Below are 8,883 nucleotides of genomic sequence, written 5' to 3'. Positions count from 1 at the left end.
ATACACATAACTCAATGTCTTTGCGTATTTCATGACAAGTCTTTAAGAAGCGATTACTAAGACATCCTAGCACCACAGGTTATGCTGGGGGAAAAGGAGAACATGCCTGCCAAAAAGAGGTTTCAGAACAGCTTTCTGATACTTCAATTCTAAATTTAAAATAATGAGCAGGACAATGTCACAGGGTTGGACAGGGCTTAGAGGTCTCAGGTCTTGCCCCCTGTAAGTTTTCTGCTGTTGTTGGGTTTGATGTGAAAGCAGCACATGAGTGCCCATGGAAACACACACCTCCCAAAACAAAAGATGAAAGCTACTCTTTTAATGAAATCAGAAGGGGGAAGGAAAAAAGTGAAGGCAGAGTGGAAAAACCTGCAAGAGGTCAACAATGAAAACAAAGGGCAGCTTTATGAAGCAATTTCACTCCAGAAATGGCAGAGCAGGTTAAGGAGCTGCTACCCAGTGTTTTTAATATAGAAATTCAATGTAATTAGGACTTTGCTTGATCCAAGAAGATAATGGCAACCCAAAAGATAAGATTTAATAGTGATGAAGCTTAAGAGGGTGGAGAAGAGAGAAAATAGACAAGGAATAAGGATCTTCATCTCAAAAAGCAGAAGAATGCTAAGGAAAATGGAAGTGATTCTCTACATCTTACTTTTCCACTTTGATCAGAAGGAACAAAAGCTTTTGATGACTCTTATAGGATCTATTGATCAAAGACAAAAAACAAGTCCAAATGAGCTAATATCTGATTGAAGAGTAAATATAGCAGATCACAATTTTCTAGTAAGAAAGCAACTTGTGGACATCTAGCAGATGGCATAGGAGGCTCAAACTGATGAAAGCTAGAAATAGATACATTTAAATTGACATTAAAGGCTCAATAACAAGGATGAGCTGATACAGGAACTATGATACAAATGATAAAGCTGGGCAAATCATTATGAAATTTCTGCCAAAAAGCTGTTCAGAGGCATCCACTTGAGCTGCATCCCAATCAGGACAGACACATTGAATGAGCAGTGCTGCACTGGGCAGCCACAGCGTCAGCCCCCGTGCTGCAGCCCTGACCCATCACTTCTGCTCCCATGGGTTTAAGCTGCCAACACCTCCCCACTTGGTAAAGAGTTACCCTGGCAGCTTGCTAGATGACAGCTTGCTAACAGGCTGTTGCCAAAGCAACTGCTCATGTGAAATTTTGATTTTTGGTTGGACATTCCCATTATAAGGAGCTTCATGCAATGGCTGTTCTGGTCCAGTGTACTATGGGCGCTCTCTGCCAGAACAGAGACAACTGTGACTACCTTGAACTCTTATTTCTACATTTGCTGAGCCCAAACTGCAAAGCAGCTTAAATTTACTCAACTTGCTTGCTACTAAAAGGAATGCTAAGAGAGAAGATGGTATTTCAGAGTAGCCCAAGATAAATAGTGGAGAAGAAGCAGAGTGATTGATTTGTTTCCACACCTCTTACAGCCTAGGAAGGAAATAAATTAACTCCCCAGGAAGATATTTCCATCTCTTCAGCAGCTGCACAGTTAGAATTTACAGGTATTTGTGCTGAGTCTGATGCAGGATCCATTTAGCCCAAGATTTAGTGTCCACCACTGTCAGAAGTCAATAACCAGAGAAGAGAAAGAACAAGACAAGTTTAACTACTGTCCCCAGCGTCCCTTCAACCTCCATGCAGTTCCAGCTTGGGGGATTTCTGCAGCTGAACATGTTTTCTGTTTATTTAGTAACTGTCAACACACAAGTACTCTCCCTCTCAAATAAAACAGATGGAAGCTCAACCAGACATGGTTCCTTTTTATTTTGCATAGGTACTTTGTACACTCCCTTTACCTTGCTGTCATTACTTCAATTCAAACTATACATGACTTTCCTGGGCCTGAAATATAGAGGGAGAATAATGTCTCATTGTGGGAAGGTGGGAAGGGATATTCACCTTGGAGACTGTGGCAGTTACTCTGACATGCTTACCCGTCCAGCAGCATTTCCTCTGCAGTTCTGAAGATTTAGCCCTCATTCTGTCTTGGCTTTTGAGGCACTAAACGCAGTTTAGAGCAATGTGCCCTTGAAAATTTCATCTTGAGCATTTCTGAACGTGTTGGTATTTGCTATCACTGATTTTAAGGAAGGAGTTGTGGATGAAAGAGCTACTTTCCACAAGGCAATTCAAATTGAGAAACAGCAGACAGCCCACAGGAGCAAATAAAGCTTACAACAGCCCCAATATTGCAGAAAGCAATTTGTGTTGGCAGGCAGGTGGCAACCTCAGTGCCAGGGGTTGCCATAGGTGCTCAGGCTGTTCAGATCATGCCCAAACACTGTTCTGGTGAGGAAGATAGCCTGACATCTGGCAGAAATACAGCAGATGTAATGGACAGACTGGGCATAGTACTGCTTATGTATCAAGTATGTCCTATGCACAAGGGCCAACAAAGTCTGGCTCCAGCTGGGAATCTCACGTATCCAAGATCAAGGAAATGCTGCAAATGATTTCCAAGCTGGGAAATGACAGAGCAGAGGAACTGTGAAGTTGGGCTTTGGAAAAATGAAGTGCAGTAAAAAAGGAGGTGACATGAGGACTGGATGTTCTGGAAAGAGAAGGCAGTTGCATCTTAAGGATAATTTTGAATGTTGCCTTTAGATCTTGCTTGGAGGGGCTTTTTTTTTCTAAAGCTGCCCTTACTTCCACTACAGTGAAGTGCCAGAAAAGCTGCTTCAAAAGTACATTTAATTATTATATTCATAAATTCTGTGCTAAAACGTAATCCAGCAAAGACCCTGGAAAGAGCTGAAGTCAGCTTTTCCCCAGCACAAGAGGACACAGATGTTATAGGGTATGTTTCTTCTCCAAATGCTCTGCAAAACCCCCAGAGGCTTGGACTTGCATGGAGAAGAGCAGCCAGGGGTGGTCAGGCAGCTGCAACACTCTGGCCCCAGCCCCTCTGCCTGAGCTGGGGTTCAGCACTGGGAACTGGAAGAGCAAGAGAGCTGTAGAGGGACTTTTCACAAGGGCTTGTAGTGACAGGAAAAGGGGAAATGGCTTTGAAGTGAGAAAGGGTTAATTTAAATGAGGTATTAGGAAGAAATTCTTCCCTATGAGGGTGGTGAGGCGCTGAAACAGGTTGCCCAGAGAAATTGTGAATGACCCATCCCTGGAAATGTTCAAGGCCAGGCTGGACGGAGACTTGAGCAGCTTGGTCTAGTGGGAGGTACCTCTACCTGTGGCAGGGACTTGGAAGTAGATGATTGTTTTCAACCCAAACCATTCTATAATTCTATAAATGCAATGATTATATCTTGCCTTGTGATTTATATAGCCACATGTATACTGTATTGCTTGTTTTAAAAATTATAACCTACATTTCAGAGGTACCACAATGGCTCTGCTGCAACTGCCTTGGAGATGATCTTGGTAGGAAAGACAAAGCTGCAGTGCTGATCCATAGGGACACCAGACTACAGCAAGGAGGTATTTGAGAAGTCCCTGCGTTAATTACCTCTGCAGGTAGTGGCCTTCTCTGCTGCAGTGGCTTTGGAGAGCTTTCTAAGCTTCAGGGTCAGCAGATCACAATCAGTTATATTCCAACAGTTCCAGAAGAGCGGCAATGCCAGCTTTGCAATGCTGTACCCAGTGAATAAACACAGTAAGAACCACCCCAGCAAAGAACAGCAGGAGGGGACAGCCTGCAGAAGGGACAGGGGCGCTTGCTTTTACACATCCTCCCCAAGAGCTCACATCAAGGGCTATTCGGCATGATCTGGTATTAACTCAGCTGTCCCTACCCTGCTGGACTCTGGCTGTCAGGAACAGCAGGAGATGGCATTTCAGTGCAAGGGAGCAAAGGCTAACTAGGAGTGCTGGGTGTAAGGAACAGCCAGAGACCAGTTTTCTATGACAACATCCTGGTACTAGATTGCTCCTGGCTCCCTCAAATAGGAATAGGTTAATTTCGGGCACCAGGTCCCCTGTTGGCACTCAGGCATAACTTTGGAAAGTGTATCTTATGCTCAGAAGCACACACTTTCATGGGTGAGTTTTCTGCAGGGGATAGAGTGAATGCTGAGTGCTGGTTTGTGTGGCTTGAGACACCAAAATGCTCTTGTTTTATTCTCAGGCTTTTTTTCCAGTTTTATTCTCAGGTTTTTCTAGCCCAGAGATGTTCCTAGCAAAGGCAGAAAGTTTAGAGGGAAAGCAAAAGCAGCAGCATGCCTTCCAGTCTTATGAAGCAGAGGAAGGCATCTATGCAACACCCAGTTCAGGATCAGGTTTATGTTTGACCGGGATAAACTCTTTCTACCATCTGATTGTGCTCCAGTAAAATTAGAGGTTCCTAACCCAGCTCTGAGATATGATGCAAAAATTTTATGGAAGCAAACTACAAAGGCAAAAGAGTTTTTTCTTTATGATGAAACCTCAGAAGAGTAATTAATTTAATCAGCAGACTTCAACACCGCCTTTCATAACCTGAGATGTGCCAAGAGGTTGAGCTATGGAGGCCAATCTTTATCTCTGTGACCTTTACCACCAGGAAAATTTACAAATGGCAATTAGTAGATTCAGAGGCCAAAAAAATTAACTCAGACAGAGAGCGTGTAATAAACCTCTGGCATTTAAGTCAGCAAGGTTGAAAGCAAAGAAGGCAAGACAGAAGTTAGGCTGTGCAACATCCACCAACAGCAGCAAAATGAATTAGTATTGGTGTCAGAAGAGGTATGCAAAACATCACTGTCTGTATACTGAGGTCATAAAAGTAAACTTAATCCACATTAATCCAGAGTTGCTGGACAGTATTTAAGAGAACAAAAGCAAACTACAAGTGATTGTACAGATCCTTGATAAGATACTTTTTCTCCTAGTTTTGCCATGAACCTTGGAACTTCTAGCTCCCTACCAGAGTAAAATCCTTTTCTTTCAATAGCATGCAATTAAGTGAATTACCTGGTATAGATAAAGCTGCTCTTTGGAGAGATCTTACTTACAGTGAGACAGCATGAACCACAGGAGCAATAAAAAGAGGGAGGCTCATGTACCAGGTAAAAAGTGAAAATTCTTACAAATCTCCGTTTTGTTCTACACCTGCTCCCCACCACAGCTCTTCCTGGACTAAATGAAGTCCCTATTCCCTTTCGCTACAGATTTAATCCCTTTTAAGAGAAATCTTTATCTCTGTAATAGAAATTGCCTGTGTTTGTTTATTCATCAGTAATGCCTGGGTGCACCTGAAGGGTCAACACTACGAATTACAGAGCTGTAGGAAAGCCTGCCACACTTTTGGGATAATTCCTGCTACCAGGGCATGAAGAACCTCGGCAGGACCCAGAACTTAACCAAAGCAGCTATTCTAGCATAATGCTCTACTTCTACAAATGCCATCTCTAAACTTGTCAAGAGGCACTAAAATTTGAAAGAAAAAACAGCTACAGTCATTAAGTAAAAGGAATTGGGAAATCACTACCAATACACAGTGTCCTAGCTAAGCACCCCCACTAAACACAGTGAAGCAGGCAATGAAAAAAAACCCAGTATCATTCTGTTCTGTCTTGCATTCACCCCCATTTAGAGCAATTTATTCATACATCCTGCTAAAGAGAAAAAACATGGGGTGCTTGCTGATGTAAAAGCCACAAGAGCAGGCCTCAGTCACAGCAAGACAAGCAGCAGGAGGACCATGGCCCACAGCTATAATAATACTTTGCTGCCTCATCTTTAAACAAGCATCTCATTAAAATTAGATGTTGCACCACTGCAGATCTGCCCACTGGTTCTCTCCAGCCTGTGATAAAGCCCCATCATCCACGTGCAGAACCTGCAATTTTTAGGTCCCACGGCATTCTCACAAGGTTTCCTTTTTTTGAGTTAATTGCTTTTCTGATATCAGAAATTTCTGAAATCAGTAATTGTGCCATGCTCCTTCTCTATAGGAAAGGCTTTGTGTATTTAATGGTTTTAAGACAATATTGATACAGGTCTGATTAACGTTTACCTTCTTATTCCCGCTATTTTTTTCTGTTTGTGGGTTTTTTAAAGAAAAGACAAGTTACAAAAGAGCAATGTAGCAGTCACAGCAGCAGCACAGTGGGAGTGAACAGTGGCTGATGTTTGGCTGCTGCACAAGATGAAGTCCTTGCCCCCAGGCTGGTCACATCACCGCGCCAGCAAATACAGCTAGACTGGTGACAGAGTCTGGTAGTGTCTGCAGCCACTCTGCCTGCTCAGCAGCACTGCCTCCTCCCCTCTGCCGTGTGCAGGAGAGCTCCAGGTGTGAGTCCTCTGGGATGGAGAGGGAAGGGGAAGGAGTCACCTGCCTGGCTGGGCTCAAGAGCACCACCTACAAAGCACATCAGCAGGTAAAATGGAAACAGTGTCATGGGGGAAGGTTAGAGCATAAACCAGGCCCAAGCAGCAGTTAGAGTGCTCTGGGTCTCTTGAGCTGGACCAAATTACCTCCAACACAGTCTTATTACATCTGTTACCTCACAGGAGCAGTTGCACAGTCTCTACACTTCAGGAATTCTTCAGAGGATGGTAACCTAATGCAACAATGAAAGTTTAAGTTGGTATGGTGGGTTGACCCTCAATGGACACCAGGTACCCACTAAGTCACTCTTACCATTCCCTTCCTCAGCAGAACAGGGAGGGAGAAAATAAGGTGGGAAAAAATCCCTCATGGACAAGGACAAAGGTAGATTAATAAAGCAAAAGCAAAGGTTGTGCATGGAAGCAAAGCGAACAAAAATATTAATTCTCTACTTTCCATCAGGAGATGATGTCCAGCTTCTTCCTGGGGAGTAGGGATTCAGTACACACAGCAGTTTCCATGGAAGAAAAATTCCCCACCCCCTCCCTACCACCACTCTCCTTTCCTCTTTTCTCATAGCTTTTATAGATGAGCAGATGTCTTGTGTTATGGAGTACTCTTTGATCAGTAGGTCAGCTGTCCTGGCTGTGTCCTCTCCCAAAATCATGCCAGCTCCAGCCTCCTTGGCAAGGGGAATGTTGGAGAGACAGACTGATGCAGTGAAGCACTGCTCAGTGACAAAGCCAAAGCTCTGGGGTGTTAGCCACACTTTTCTAGCTACCAATGCAAAGCACAGCTTTGTGAAGGCTCTTATAGGGAAATTACCTTCACAACCTGGTCCAGGGCTCAGGTTTCTCCTGTCATAGCTCCAAATGCCTCCAGCAGGCATTTTCTCTTGGTCCCAGCAATATACCAGACTATTCTGATCAAGGGTGGGGATCAACCTCCACTGCTCATGAAACCTCCAACCTGCAGTACTTCAAGGACTAACAGCCTACCTCAAATCAGACCTCTTCCTAAGACTGTTCACCCCTGAATCACACTATAAATTAAAGCATGGCTTCTGAGGAAGCAATGAAGGAGCCTTCCAGAATAGCAATCTTTGCTCTTACCCATAGGATAGAATTCTTCATTTACTCAGTCCTTAATAAAGGAGCAGCTGTGCTAGCAAGGGTGCATCACTTGTTGCATCTTGGAGAAAACAGCACATTTAGGGTTAAGAGCCCCTTTTTTTGTTGTTGTTGGGTTTTTTTTTAATTGCCTACAAACCTGGCCTCAAAGCACCCCAGGAACTAGAACAGTACTTGTATGACCCCTAGAGGTCTCAGGATTCAGATGAGGAATTAACTCCTCAGAAGGAACTTTCACAGCAGACACTTGGGCCCTGGACTTATTCTTTCCAACACCCTTCACCTCTCTACCATTCCCCCGAGGGCAGGACCCCCAGACTGGTTTGCTGCTGGTGCCTCAGCAGTCTAGGGCCCCAGTATAACGCTCCTGGAGACACAAAACTTGCTGGCTTGAAGCACTGCTGAGAGTTCATGCAGCTCAAGGGTGCTGTCCCAAATAACTCACTTATCCAGCCCAGTCCACTTTGAACCAAGGTGTTGAGAATGCTCTTTGTGGCAGGTCAAACAGCCTCTGCAGGGTAGTGGACGTGGCATTCCAAAGCAGAACTGAGACACTGTACCTGAAGGTGACTGAGTTTTGCCCATACCTGAGCAGCATACCCCTGAGGTCATTGCACTCCACTACTGCAACAGTGTTCACAGGGGTCTTAGGATGAGGGAAGAGACATAGATCTGACTCCATGTTTCAGAAGGCTTGATTTATTATTTTATTATATATATTACATTAAAACGATACTAAAAGAATAGAAGAAAAGGTTTCATCAGAAGGCTAGCTAAGCTAAGAATAGAATGAGACAGAATGATAACAAAGGTTTGTGTCTTGGGCCTTGTGTCTAAGCCAGCTGGGCTGTGATTGGCCATTAATTACAAACAACCACATGATTCCAATCACAGATCCACCTGTTGCATTCCACAGCAGCAGATAGCCATTGTTGACATTTTGTTCCTGAGGTCTCTCATCTTCTCAGGAGGAAAAAATCCTAAGGAAAGGATTTTTCATGAAAAGATATCTGCGACACACGACTGTTTCAGAGTGAGGGAGTAAGAAGCCAGTTCACCCTTGGGTTTGGGATGTTAGTTGCTAAGCCTTTTTCATAAAGCTTTTCATGAACTCTCATCCTTTGACTATGAGGAAAGAGATTACCTTGTGACCACCATTCTGTTTTCAGCTATGTTAAAAACAGTAGATAAAAGCAACAGAAGTTTAATTCACCACAGATATCTTGCTGGCATTCACCTAGAATATTAAAATGCTAATCAAAAGTAGGCACAACCTGCAGGACAAGAAAATACCCCTATAACAGCTATGAACCATGTCAGGCCTCCTGTGGAGGAAGCTACCAGCTTCCTGTGAGAACATGGGTGAGCTGGACAGAAAATTATTGAATAATCATGGTGCCAGAAGGAACTTAGTGCTATGAATTAGCCCAGAGAAAGCCAAC

Source organism: Geospiza fortis, unplaced genomic scaffold (genome assembly GCF_000277835.1).
Source record: "Geospiza fortis unplaced genomic scaffold, GeoFor_1.0 scaffold40, whole genome shotgun sequence".
Classification (NCBI taxonomy): Eukaryota; Metazoa; Chordata; class Aves; order Passeriformes; family Thraupidae; genus Geospiza; species Geospiza fortis.
This window is presented reverse-complemented; position numbering follows the sequence as displayed.